The following is a 15326-nucleotide window of genomic DNA, read 5'->3' as shown; positions in this document are numbered from 1 at the left end:
AGACTTCTAAATGGACAGTGGCTTTTTCTCACGGGGGCCAGGGAGAGGAGTGTTTATTTATTTTTAAAATTCTAACTTCACAGGTGGAGCAGCTTTTCAAGACATAGCATTTCAAGGTGATTGTTTCCAGTTCTGGTTAAAATGCATCTAAAGCCATGCTTTTGTCTCTGTGGTGGCCTTAAAAAAGAGACAAACTAACTGGCTCTTAGCCTGAGGGCACACATCTTGTCCAGTAGCTCTGTGGGTGGCCATAGTTCTGCCTTACTATTTTAGCTTTGAAGGTAGCTTTTTACATTGTGTATGAGAAGTGTCCTGTCACGCCCTCATCAACTAGCCTCACCATTCCCTGTTGGTTTGTTCTCCTTTTTACTTTACCCGCCCAGCCCCTGAAAGGCATTTTAGTTTATTATGACCACCACTGGGTATTCCTTCCTAAACTAGAAATACAGGCATTTAGTGATGTGTGCTTTGCTCATTCATTTCTATATCTTTTTGGCACTTAGTCTGTGCAAGTCACTATACAGATGTTAGGGATAAGGCAATGAACAAGGGAGACCCAAATCCCTAATCTTGTATAGCTTACATTCAAGTTGTGTGGAACATACAATAAACAGATACATACTTAAGATACATTGTGTTTCAGACACTAAATCAGGGAAGTAGGATAGAAAGTGCTGAGTTGGTGGGGGGGGTTGCTCTTGTAGTAAGTAGTCAGGGGAGGCCTTATTGACGAGGAACATTGGAACAGAGACCTTAAGTGGGAAATGAATACCTTGCAAGAACTCGAGGGAGCACCCTCATGACAAAGACAACACTAAGTGCAAAGGCCCCAAGGAAGGAGCATGAAAGCCAAAATATCTGGAATCAGCACCAGAGTGAATGGCTGCCCATAAGGTCAGAGAGGGGAGCCCAGTCAGGCTGGAAGAAGCTACTACAAGGCAAAGTGGAAGAATTACAGGTGCTTCAACATAGGAAAATACACTTTCATGAATTATTTGATAATTCAAGGCAAAATTATGTTTTGTTTGAATCAACAGTAAAACCAGAAAAATACAATCTTAAAGGATAAAGATAATAGTTGTCTTTTTTTTGAGATGGAGTCTCGCTCTGTCACAAGGCTGGAGTGCAGTGGCGCTATCTTGGCTCACCGCAACCTCTGCCTCCCAGATTCAAGTGATTCTCCTCCCTCAGCCTCCTGAGTAGCTGCGACTAAAGGCGCGCCATTATGCCCAGCTAATTTTTGTATTTTTAGTAGGGACAGGGTTTTACCATATTGGTCAGGATGGTCTCTATCTCTTGACCTTGTGATCTGCCCGCCTCAGCCACCCAAGGTGTTGGGATTACAGGCGTGAGCCACGCTCCTGGCCATAGTTGTCTTTATTTAATCTGAACCACTTGATATTTTAAAAATTAACAGAACTTGGGAGAATTGGTCTTACTACATCTTTTGAAGAGCAACTGAAAGATGCTGTATAAGTTTATTATAGGGCAGTTTTATTTCATGAGACTGTTGATATGTGGCTCTAAGTGTCTGTTATGTTTTATTTCTTTCACTCAACAGAAGAGCCTATTTTCTTGGTGCACTGGCAGCCAAGATTTAATTACTTAGGTTTACAATGTACATATAATAATATCATAATTGTTTTATATGTTATATTCTGTTATTGTCAGTTACAATACCAGAGCTCTTTCTATTATTTCCTTATAATAGTAGTTCTCTTTTCCATGTCAAACTCTTCTTGGGATTTGAATGTGAAGACCCAGGGAATCACAGTGATGAGAATTTCTCCTCATTGTTATTGATGATATTGATAATGATTTCTAATTATCTCTTATTTAACTGCTTTGTTGTAGGTGCTTAACAGAGCATTAAATGCACACATGCACACACATGCACACATACTCATTATTAGAATGGATGAGTAAGAGAATTGGTTTCAATTTACTATGTCATTGGGAAATCCTGGGACACACATAATGAAAATAAGAAGAAAACATATGAACTAGTTTTAGTAAATCATATGCCAGGTTGGTAAAAATCAATCAAAAAATGCTTGCTCATTTTTCATATTTTTTTGCTCAGGGAATTGAGAAGTGTTCACTCTTATTTGTATGTTTTTCAAGGTCTTGTCTGGTGCTGCTATTTTCTGAAGCTCATCTTAGAAAAGAGCCAATCAGGACAATTCTATTCCTTTAAAGTCTTCCCTACTACTCTTGCTGAGAAGAAATGTTAGTGCATCTAATTAGTGCCAAGGAGAAAAAGAGCCTTTAGCAAAGTACAAGTATAACAGTGAGAGCATAAAGAGAACTATGAACTTATTTCAAAGAAACCATCTATTTATGTCTGATTCAATTCAGTTTAAATTTATTGAACATCTGCCATGGAGTAATTATAATTTAAACATGGGCTAATTCTCAAGTAGCTTAAAGCCTTGTTTATTAAACAAGAAATGATTCATTAAAAAGGAGCAATATAAAACAATATAAAGCCAACTGATGATGATGAACGCAAGAGGCTCTAGATGCCATCAGAAGGGACAAGGAAGAGATCTTTATGGGTAAGAGTGCTTAGGGAAACTCAGGGAGGATGTGAGCAGGACTCACTAGATGAATGGCATTTTGAAGGCAGAGTGAGGGAAGGAAGGAACAGTCCAACTGAGAGTAACAGTATAAAAATGGCCACCCGTAGGAATGGGAATCATATATTCTGGCAGCACGAAGGAAATCAACTGGTAGAAATAAAGACTTCATATAATTGAAGGAGGGTGAGGAAATGAAAGTAAGTTTGGCTAGGATACAATTTGAGGAGACGTTTGAATCAAATTGAGGAATTTTGATTTTTGTTAGAAAAAGAAAATATTTGAAATGAATTCAGTGAAAATGGTAGAGTAAGGACTTCCAAAAATTCTCTCCTTCATAAAAGCAATGAGAAACCTAGAAAAAAATTGCCATAATCAGCTTTCAGAACTCTGGAAATTAACCAAAAGCATATAGCAATCTAGAGAGCATTTATTCAAGACAATTGGCTGAATCTCAGTAAAAACCGTGATCTTCATTGCATTTTAACTTCCCTTATTCCCATTCCTCTCTTTTTAGCTCTATGGTAGTATTGAAAGATAGTGTCCCACAATCAAGATAAAAACCAGCAGCCTGACAGTCACCAGAAGAGACAGAATGGAACTGGAGTTCCTCCAGAGCCCCATTCCTGGAAAATTGTTATTACTTGACTTGTCTGGTGGGTACCTGGACCACCCTACTTGCAAGGCTGCTTTTATTTCTTCTGACTCAGAGCTCATCCAGGGAAAAAAATCTTTCTCCAAGGGCATTTATCAAAACTATTTAGAGGCAATTGTTCAACTTTGAGACCGCCTGAGGTGGAGATAACAGTTGGGGCAAATAATAGGCTAGAGAATGAGATATCCACAGGGGGTTTGAAATCCTCTGATGTATTCTTGGGAATCTATAAGGCCACATTCAGATGTAGGTTGTGTGCATGCCAAGGGATCTAGACATGATCAATAGAGACCTGAGAAGTCCCTAAATTCTCAGTTCTGATGACCCTGAGGCTCTGTGTAGGCAGGAAATGAAGGCTAAGGCAGAGTTGTCAGTTGCCTGGCTGTGTGAAGAAGGCAAACTCCAACACAAAGAGTTTTTCAGCCAAGATTGGATAAGTCTGTTGGTTACAGGTATATACAATAATCCCTGTTCAGTAACTAGCTTACCAGTAAGTTAATTGACCACAGATGTCAGTGGCTACACATGACAAAGAATACAGACTTAGCATAATTAGTTCATGAAAAGTCACCAAACAAACAAACAGACAGAAATGATAAAAAACAACAAAATACCAATCCACAGGGAAAGTGTTGAATCAGATATCAAGAACAACTACATTATATAATTTAAAATATAAATTTTTAGAAAAGAATTTAGAGTTAGGCAAAGAAATAAGAAAGTATAGTCTGTACAATGAAAAAAATAATCAATAGAAAGTGTCCTTGAGGAAGCCTAGATACTGGATTTATTGAACAAGGACTTTAGATACCTAAAATATTTTTAAAGAGCTAAAAGAAACTATGTGTAAATAGCTAAAAAAGCATAAGAATAATGTCTTAATAACTAGATAATAACAGAGATATAAATTATGTATAAAAAATAAATAGAAATTCTGGAGTTAAAAAGTCAAAATAACCATATAAAATAATCCTCAGCATTTAAAAGCAAATTTGAGAGAAAAAGCCTTTAAGACAGCTGACTAGACTGGTACTCACCTCTTCCACAGAGAGGAACGAAAATAGCAGTATATAATCACACTTTGAAGGGATTATCTAAGAAAGAACGCTGGAATTAAACAGAGAAGGGATGGGAAACATTGAAAGCAAAGGAGAGGGAAGTGAAGTAGCATGTTTGGCCAGGATTGGCTGTGAGTCTGTAGAAGCTCCCTAATGTGGGGAAAGGGTAAATGAGAGACCCCCAGAGGTCCACATCCTGCCACAAACTGCTATAATCCTAGCTATGGCAGAGCCCTTAGGCCCTAGAGTGCCCTAAAGCTAACATAGGGAGCTGCCTGAAGACCACGTGAAGGCATTGCTCTAGAGAGAGCTCACACTGGGTTTCACAAATCTCTAGTCCTTAAAAGATACAGCATGGTGCCATTTTGAGAGCCCAGCCCCACCTGACTGGCCCTTGGGCTCAACAATGTCTACATCTCCATATCCCTGGATCCCCATTGCCCACATCCGCTGCCATTGAGGGGAGTGAATGGGAGCCGTGGGCAGCAATGCTGCCCTAGCCTCCTCCCAGCAGACAGGCAGCTGTGCATTTCCACATGCCCTGAGGACAAATTCCGCTGACCACAACTGCTGTTGCTCTTGGTGGCTGTGGGCTGAGGTGTAAGAGAAACTTGAGCCACTCAGCCACCTGCTTACAGTTGCTCCTACTAAAAGCAAGCTTGTCGTCCTCAGTGTCAGTCCTGCAGTGCAGCTGCTACTGTTCCCACCTAAGCATTCTGCCAGTGACCTGGGGATCACCCCACCCCTCCTACCACACAACGTTGGGGGGTCTGAGGGCAGGTCCACCTGACCTGCTCCACATTCCCAGTACCTGACTACACTGTCTGGGTGCCTGAGGATTGCCCAGCTGAGTCCACTAGTGTTGGCACTTGAGTGCTCCTCCCAGGGTCTGAGATTGAGCCCATTTGCCCTACTGATACCACCACAACTGGGGAATCCACGTGCATGCACCACCTGTGGGTCTGGGGATTGGCCACCCAGCCTATTGCAGCCATCACCAACACCATCTGGACAGCTTGGGTCCCAGAGGGTTGTCCTACTCCCACCATTGCTATTGCCATTGCTTATGCCTTACCTATTGCCCAGGAGATCGAGAACCCAACTACCTGTCTGGCCTATTGCTGCCATTCCTAGCACCCAAGCAAGTCTCCTGGAGGCCCAAGCATCAGCCTACCTAAACCTGCTAACACTGTTGCTAGTATACACTGCCCCAGGGCCCAGGGACTGGCACACTTAGTTCACAAGGGACACAACGATTCTCCAATAAGAGATTCAAATCAAAAATAATTTAGCTTGATACTAAAGAAGTTCGGTGAGATAAGAGGATGCCAAAAAACAATACAAAGAAATTAGAAAAACAAATCAGGACATGAACGAAAAATTTATCAAAGAAATAGATATCACAAAAAAGAACCAAATAGAAAATCTGAAACTGAGGAATTCAGTGAATGAAATACAAAATATAATCAAAAGCTTTAACAATAGAATAGATAAGGTAGAGGAAAGACTCTCAAAACTTGAAGACAAGTCTTTTGAACTAACCCACTCAGACAAAAATAAAGAAAAAAAGGATAAAAAGAAATGAAAAAAAGCGTATGATTTACAGTACACCATAAAGCAACCAAATATTCAAATATTTGATGTCCTAGAAGGTAAAGAGAAAATGAAAGAGATAGAAAGCCTATTTAACAGAAAAGTAGATGAAGACTTCTAAAGTTCACCAAGAGATTTAGGTATCTAGATTCAGGAGGCTCAAAGAAAACCAGATAGATAGAATTCAATGTCTTCTCCACAGTACATGACAGTCAAACTGTCAAAAACCAAAGTCAATGAAAAAACTCTAAAACCAGCAAGAGAAAGTCTGCTAGTCACTTATAAAAACCTCCCATCAGATTAACAGCAAATTTCTCAGCAGAAACCTTACAGATCAGGAGAGAAAGGGATGATAGGTTCAAAGTGTGAAAGAAAAATAGTGTCAGTCAAGGATACTAAACCCAGCAAAGTTATACTTCATAAACGAAGAAAAATAAGTCTTTTTCAAGACAAGAAAAAGCTGAGGGAATGCATCACCACCTGAACAATCCAAAAAGAAATGCATAAAGGAGTCCTATGCCCAGAAGTGAAAGAAAAACCGCCATAATGAAAATACATCAAAATATAAGAACCACTGGTAGATCAAACACACAAATATGAAAGAGGAAAAGATAAAGGAGCAGAAAGAATACTTGAAGAAATAATAACCCAAACTCCCCAAATTTGACAAAAACCACTAATCTATAGATCCAAGAATATCAATGACATCATATAGAATAAACTAAAAAAGATCCATGTCTAAAAATAAAATAATTAAACAGCTGATAGCCAAAACAAAGAGAAGATCTTAGAAGCAGCAAAGTAGAAGCTGGATTGCAAATGATGCATAGTAGAGTAACAGCCAATTTCTCATCAGGAACCATGGAAGCCACAGGCAGTGGGATGACATATTCAAATTATTGAATTAAACAACTGTGAGCCAAGAATGTATGTCCAGCAAAACTTAACTTTAAAGGTGAAGAAAAAATTAAGACTGGCAGATAAACAAAAACTGAAAGAATGTGTCACTAGCAAGTCTCTTGTGTAAGATATATTAAAGGAAGTCCTTCAGGCTAAAATTAAAGGGTATCAGATGGTAACTGGATCTGCATGAATAAATGGAAAGCATTAAATATTGGACTATAAAAGATATATATTTTTATTTGTAACCTTTTTCTTCTATGTGACTTATGGGAAACTGCATAGAATAGTAATTATAAACCTGCATTTTTAAATAGGTGCAATGTATAAAGATGTAATTTGTATAACAATAACACCACAAAAAAGAGATAATAGAGCTATGTAGAATTAAGTTTTTTGTATACTATTAAAATCAAGTTGATATTAATTTAAACTAGGTTACTATAGATTCAAATGTTCATTGTAATCTCCAGTGGAACTACTAGGAAAATAATTGAAAAAAAATAGTGGCTCTTGCCAGTTCTACTCAAAATTTGACTGGAGGTATTAGCCAGAACAGTTGGGTAAGGAAGTAAAAAAACAAAAGGCATCCAGATTGGAAAGAAAGAAGTGAAACTATTCACAGTTGATGTGGTCTTTTTTTTGTAGACAATTCTAAGAAATTCACAAAAGATTTAAAGTTATGAAAATGAGTTGTAAGACTGCAGAATGAAGGATCAATATACAAAAATTAATTGTATTTTTATATTCATAATGAATAATCCAAAAAGCAAATAAAACAATTTTACTTAAAATAGCACAAAAGTATTTAGAAATAAGCTTGACAAAAGATGTGTGAGACTTGTATACTACAAACTAAAAACATTGTTGAAAGAATGTTTTAGAAATCTTCAAATTAATGGGAAGACCTTTTGTGTTCATAGATTGGAACACTTAATATGGTCATTGACACCAGGGTAACATTGATAGACAAAATCTCTTTCAAAATTACAACTTTTTTTTTTGAATTGACAAGCTGATTTTGACATTCATTGGGAAATTCAAGGGGCCGGAAGAGCCAAAACAATCTTCAAAATGATTGGAGGACTCATACTACCAAATTTCAAAAGTTACTACAAAGTCTTGTACTTAAGACTATATCATACTAGCATAATGATAGCATGTAGATTGATGAAATAAAATTCAGCATCCAGAAATAAGCTCATTTATTTATGGACAAGTGATTTTCTACAAGAATACTGAGACAGTTTAGTGGGAAAAAGAATAGGCTTTTTAATATGATGCTGGGACAGTATAGGTCCAACATATGAAAAAAAAGAAGTTGGACCCCCTAACTCATACCATATATAAAAATTAACTCAAAATAGATAAAAAACTTAAATATTAGAGCTAAAACTATAAAATTCTTAGGATAATACATAATTGCAACTTATGATCTTTGATCATATAGTTGTTACCTTGGATCAGGCAATGGTTTTCTTGATAAGATACCTAAATCGAAGCAACCAATGAAAAATCACACATAGGATTTCATAAAAATTAAAAACTTAAGAGCATTATTAAGAAAGTGAAATGACAACCCACAAAATGGGAGAAAATACTTGCAAATTATGTCTTACAAAGATGTAATATCAAGAATATTTAAAGAATTCTTACAACTAAATAATATAAAGACAACCTAATCAAAAATGGGCAAAAGGGCTGGGCAAGGTGGCTTATGCCTGTAATCCCAGCACTTTGGGAGGTCAAGGTATGAGGATCACTTGAGGCCAGGAGTTTAAGACCAGACTAGAAAATATAGTGAGACCCCAGCTCTACAAAAAAAAAAAGAATGAGCCAGGCGTGGTAGTGTGCACTGTAGTCCCAGTTACCTGGAAGGTGAGAGGATTGCTTGAGCCAGGGAGGCTGATGCTGCAGAGACCTGTGATCTCACCACTGTACTCTAGCCTGGACAAAAGAGCAAGACCCCATCTCTAAGAAAAAAAAAAAGTAAAAATTTTAATTATTTCTTCTGTGAAAGGAAAATAAATCTGGGGCCCCCAAATCACTAAGCTAAAGGGAAAAGTCAAGCTGGGAAGTGCTTAGGACAAACCTGACTCCCATTCTATTCAGTCACCCCTCTGCTCACTGAGATAAATGCATATCTGATTGCCTCATTTGGAGAGGCTAATCAGAAACTCAAAAGAATGCAACCATTTGTCTCTTGACTACCTGTGACCTGAAAGATCCCTTCCTAGTTTGAGTCTTTGTGTCTTTGCTTTGAGTTGTCTTGCCTTTCCAGACTGAATCAATGTTCATCTTGGGTATATTTGATTGATGTCTCATGTCTCCCTAGAATGTATAAAACCAATCTGTGCTCTGACTACCTCAGGCACATGTTGTCAGGACCTCCTGAGGCATTGTCATGGGTGCTCGTCCTCAACCTTGGCAAAATAAACTTTCTTTTTAATAAACTTTTTCTGGGAGTTTATTAAACTTTCAAAATAAACAGACCCATCTCAGATTTTCAGGGTTCACACTTCAAAGGAGATGCACAAATAATCAATAATCATCAATAATGTTCAGCATTATTAGGCAATAATGATGTACAAGTCAAAATCACAGTGAGATACTGTGATTTATAGCCAGTATGATGCCATAATACAAAAGATGGACATCAGCAAGCATGGGCGTGGATGTGGAGAATTTGGAACCCTCCTACATTGCTTATAAGAGTGGAGAAAAAATTATATCATATCTATAAAATCTCTGTTGCTTAAGTAGTCAGAGGCCATTTGAATTTAACTCCAAAGGACGTTGGAGTTAACTCCTATACTACGATATTGATCTAGTAACTGGATTAATTATCTAGTTTTGTGACACACAAACACACCCCACCCACACACAAATGAGAGAGAGAGAGAGAGAGAGAGAGAAGAAGAGAGGATAGATACTGAGTTGCTACCCTTTGTTTCAGGTTTCAGTGTTTAAATATAGGAAAACACGAAGAACAAATGTGCTAGATTTGAAGAAACCAATCAATGTGTTCAAGAGAGATTCATGAAATATTTCTTGAAACAAAATATTTTAATGACTAAGCAGAAATTGGAACACAGATTCATATTTTATAGAGTGAGTCTTGTCTCTATAATGATTACAACTGAACCACCAAAATATGACTTATTTATTGTGTATTGTAAGCATCTTTTCTAAGCATCATTTCTTACATTTTAGTACTTATTAGACTAATAATATTACAATATTGATACAATAATATTGTCTGGGCTTTCTTGACCAAATAGTGACCTTAGAAAATGATGTCAAGACTCGAGCCTTGTTTGGTAGTACAGATATTATTATATCTAGTCTGTGACGCCTGCTTTGTTTTCAGTTTTAATCAGAAAGTGACCCTATTGATAAAGCTGAGAACAAAGAGTTTCCTTCATTTGAAATCACTCTGTGCATATGTGGTCAAAAGAAAGTCTAACTGTAAAGGAATGATTTCATTTAATTTGAATATGGCATTCTGCTGCAATTCTAGTAAAACAACTATATTTTATGATTACGTTTTTTGACTTATACGATAGGATTCCATTCATATGAAATGTCCAGAAGGGGCAAATAATAGAGACAGAATGAAGATTAGTGGTTGTCAGGGCCTGGGGGAGAGGGCAATAGAAGTGACTACTAATTGGTATGGAGTTTTGTGGATCAAGTTTCAAGTTGTGTTGGGGACAAACAAGCCATATTCACACAATGGCAAGTCAGGAGAACCCCAATTAGGAAAAGGTTATTGCATCTTGGCAAGAGAGCACTGCATCAGGAGTCCACAATATTTCAAGTTATTTTATGAGAATTTCTGTTCATAAGCATTTAGTACTTAGTAGTGCTCAGGCATGGAATATGTTCAGTACATTTTTATTGAAGTTGAAGCTAAAAGGTGCATGCTGTAATCTCTAGGTGTGCATGTGTGCGTGGGTCACTTCATATACTGCAATTCAGAGCATAAATTTCCTCATCTATAAAATAGATTATGAGGTGTGAGTCACCGCGCCCGGCCAAGAATATGATTTTTATAAAGCCTAATTTATATGAGGTAGTTTCAATAATAAGCTTAACAATAACAAAAAAAAATTATAAAGGAGACTATGTATCTATAGCTCCAGTACTAGTGGATTGGCTTGTCACTGAAAATTTTTTTAGAGGACAAAGTCTATGGTTTTTTCCAATCACAATTTTGCCGAGTTGACTTTAAAATACATTGTCATGTATATATTGTATGTTAGATAGTATATATGTTAAAATAGATTGGATATTGAAAACATATTGGTTATTATCCAATGCATGTTACATGTTGGCTATTATATATTTCCTATATATATGTTTATATATCATATACTTACATGTATTTAATGTGTCCATGCATACACACACACACACACACACACACACACGTACACGCACACACACTTATATATGACATAAAACTGGGAGAACAATCATGTTGCTTCAATTTGGTTCAGGGTCTTATCTTACCCAATACTATTTAAAAAATGCTTACATTTTGAATATGTTTCTGATTTCTATGTGAAAATATAAAAAGCCCCTCTAAGAATAGGAAGCCAGTTCAGGAATGAAACTTCCTCTCTTGCTTAGAGGGCTATGTTTTCCTATGCAAATGTAGCAAAGCCCAGAAATTAGCAATGACTGCTAAATTAACACACTTGAAGAGCTTGGCTGGTTCTAATAGGCAGTCAAATGGTCTTGTTACATTGTAATGGTGCCAAGCTAATTGAAGTGATTACTGTTGCTCATGAGCAGCCTTTTTGAAGTAGAAGTCTTTTAAATTATCCATAGACGTTAAATGTCAGACACTATTGTGTAATTATACTTTGTAAATGCTGAATGTCATAAGGCATCACAGGTAATTGAGGTTTACAGAGAAGAGCTTTTTCTAAACCTAATTGGGCATCAACTCTTTGTCACTTTTTCTAAATCTAATTGGGCATCAAGTTTTTGTACCAGGGGACACTCCAATGCCTCACAGTCTCCTTTTATTCCCCACCTTCTCCCTGCTAGACTTACTCCTGGGGCCCCACATGTCATGACGGTTCCAAATCATTGAGCTTAAAAACCTCTCTGTCGGTATCATCCTTTGGAATCTACTGGGACTGTTACACTGGTTTGGGATATCACAAGCTGAAGCTCTCTGGAAACCTGATGTGGCTACGTGATGGCAGAATGGGGCCATCGGAATGAAATATCGAGTCCTTTAAGATCTTAGAGTGATCCCAGAATGTTCTGCATTCTGGGATTTTCATCTCTGTGTTGTTTTTGTGTGTGATTTTGAAAAGTATCTGTTCATGATATTAAAAGTTGAGATTTTCATGGCCCTCAAGTAGCCATCTGTGGTTTGTTCCATTGATTTGATTTCTTGGGTCGTAAGAGAATATACATCTGGCTTCCAATTTGAAAAGAATTCTAGGCTGGGCAGGGTGGGTCACACCTGTAATCCCACCACTTTGGGAGGCTGAGGTGGGCAGATCACAAAGTCAGGAGTTTGAGACCAGCCAGGCCAAATGGTGAAACCTTGTCTCTACTAAAAATGCAAAAATTAGCTGGGCTTGGTGATAGTCACCTGTAGTACCAGCTACTCAGGAGGCTGAGACAGGAGAATTGCTTGAATCTGGGAGGTGGAGGTTGCAGTGAGCCAAGATCACATCACTGCACTCCAGCCTGGGTGACAAAGTGAGACTCTGTCTCAAAAAAGAAAATGAAAAAGATTCTTTTTTTTTTGCTTTTATGACAGTAATGCTAATCATAAACCATACTTTAGAGCCTTCAGATGTCTTGCCTGTGTGAGCCATGCACTGAGAGGGACCAAACAGCCAGATTGAACTTTTAATACAGACATCAAAATGTCTTGAATTGTGAATCCTCCAGCTTGGCTTGCTGGGAAGACAGACTTGATTTCTGACATAGCGGCTTGCGAGAAATACACAAAAAGGCATTCTTATTACATAATTCTTAATACATGTGTTGAGTGGGTCAGCAAATTTTATGAAACTGTTATTATCTCACTGTGATTTCATGACAGGGCCCTCATTGTGTGCTTTCAGCAGGTAGCAATTTATTTGCTTATTTGTAAGTCCTAGCTTATTTATAAAGCTATCTTCATCTGTGCTTTTTAAAAGCATTCATTATTCTCTATGATAAATTGAGTTCTGATTAAAATGTTTTCTTCACACATAAGGAGACTATGGGAGAAATGTCAGTGCATGTAGAAAAAATTTGTGAATGTTTTCAAAACTGTGAAAAAAGAAGGAGCTGGGTAGTCTTTCTAAGTATATTCCAGAGAGACTGCTGATTTCCAAAGATGGGTGCAGAGGTGTTCACACGGATAGTCTTAATGGCCAGGGCTTATAGCCTTCAAAGATGTGTTCTCATTCCTTAATTATGTTTTTTCATTGTGATACTGAAAAGGCATATTAAATGAGTGCTTTTTATATATTACAAGTAGCATACAGATACTTGCCAGAAAGAACACTAGTTTGCAAGTGTAGTTTGTCTAGCATCACTTTTGAAGGTGGCTTTTATGATGTGCCTGTCAGAGAAGAATAAGGTTCAAGGATATTATTAAAGTTGTTAAAAGTTTAAAGCAATAATATGCAAGATGCCACATGCAATGTTGAATTAGACATGGTTTTTGCTCTGTGAACTCATGTGTTTCCTCTCATTTTGCTTTCCTCCTGAACAAATTATACTCCTCTTGATAAAGTTCTTACCCCTATGGCTTGGAAATCTTGCCTTTCTTAACAGTTCATGTCTCCTTTGCCCCAGGTATAACAGTATCTTAAATTCATGGGGAGAGTATCGTTCTTACTGATACGATATCGATGGCTAAGATAGATGGGACTCATAGCCACAGATTTGAAGAATTATTCAGTTCTTTATATTCTCTAGGAATTCTCAAAAATAAGCAACAAAGTTGGGTTCTCTTTTGTGTAAGTGCTTTGAATGACAGCTCTGCTGGACTCTGGCTATTCAGCAAAGCAACACATCAGAAAGTGACCACCAATGGTTGGATCTGTGCTCCAAGGACAGGTTTAGCCTTGTTAAGATCAGATTATTCCTGGCCTTATGGTTGTCTATCAATGCTGCTCATCACTTATTTTCAGCCCTTTGTGTCATCAGGCACAAAGTCAGCTGTGTTTCCTTGTGGTTGTGTTTACCGGGTTCTAGGACCTAGGGTGTAGGGGAGGTTTAGCTCTTCCCTGGTGGGATTCAGGCTCTTGGTCTCTCACTCACCCAAGAATGGGACAGGGGACCATGCCAAGCGCAGTGCACTTGCAAGTAAATATCGGACCCCAAAGAGTTTTTGCAGAAGGGGATTTATTTATGCAGAGAAAGAGAAAAAGGAGAGAGAAAAAGATGAGAAAGAGAAAGTTTCCATGAAGATTGTAGAAGCGGACCCAAATATGGAATCTGAAGGAGTGTGGAAGAAGGGGACTTTTAACCTGGGAGGAATTCCCACCTCCTCCAAGCCCCTTGTCCTAGGAAAGGAGTTCCTTTAAACTTCTACTGGAGTGATTGATCTTTGATTCTTTCCCAAGCACTTGAAAATTTAAACAAAGACCTCTAATCCCCGGATGGAGAGGTGGGGAGTGGGGGCAAGGTTATGGCATTGGGAAATTCTTGCCCTTGAAATGACACCCCCTTGTGGACCTTGGAAGAGAATACATTCCCTCAGTTGAGTTGGGGCCACATGATTAATTTTGGCCAAGGAGTTATGAGAAGTGTTCCGTATCATTTTCATATGGAGCATTTAGTTACCAATGTGAGACCTCTTTAGAGCTTTGTTCTGTTTATGTGACTGGCAATATTCAGGACGATGATTATTCTATTAGCAAGAGAAAAGCGACCTCTATCAGAGTTCCCAGCTGACTCTTAGGATATGTTGGATAAATAATAGATAACATTTGTTATTATTGGGCTTCTTATGGCAACATAACTTAACCTACCTGATCAATACACTATAGCTAGGGCAGTCATTCCCTTAGGGTCTATATCAGTGGTAACAGATGTCAGTGCCCGTGACACCCAAGTTGAGTGACTGAGGCAGGCAGGGCATAAAAAAAAAAAAAACCAAACACTGAATTGCTTTGTTTGCATGTCAAACATACAAGCATATTCCTTGCCTTTACAAAGGCATGTATTCTAATTTTTTTTTAGTTTTTATGATTTTCTAGGAGAAGCCTGAAGTTAAGATTTTATGTGAAATATTCTAATTTTGAAATAATGGTCAATTTTTAAAATCTTTCTGAGAACAAATAAAATATGTCATAAAACTGGCAGTTTATCGGCTTTGGCCAAGTGCCCTGCACCCGTGATTCCCAAGCTAATATCCAAATGCCCCATACCCTCTGATACTCATGCTAATAATAATGACAATAAAACTTCGTGTAAAGAGGTTACATCTTAAAAATCGGACAAACAGATGTCAGTTGGCATATGTTTGCTAGTTGCTGTGAGGAATATTGAGAGAAATACAGAGGATGGGCC

The sequence above is a fragment of the Callithrix jacchus genome, chromosome 1, assembly GCF_049354715.1.
Source record: "Callithrix jacchus isolate 240 chromosome 1, calJac240_pri, whole genome shotgun sequence".
NCBI classification, from domain to species: domain Eukaryota; kingdom Metazoa; phylum Chordata; class Mammalia; order Primates; family Cebidae; genus Callithrix; species Callithrix jacchus.
This window is presented reverse-complemented; position numbering follows the sequence as displayed.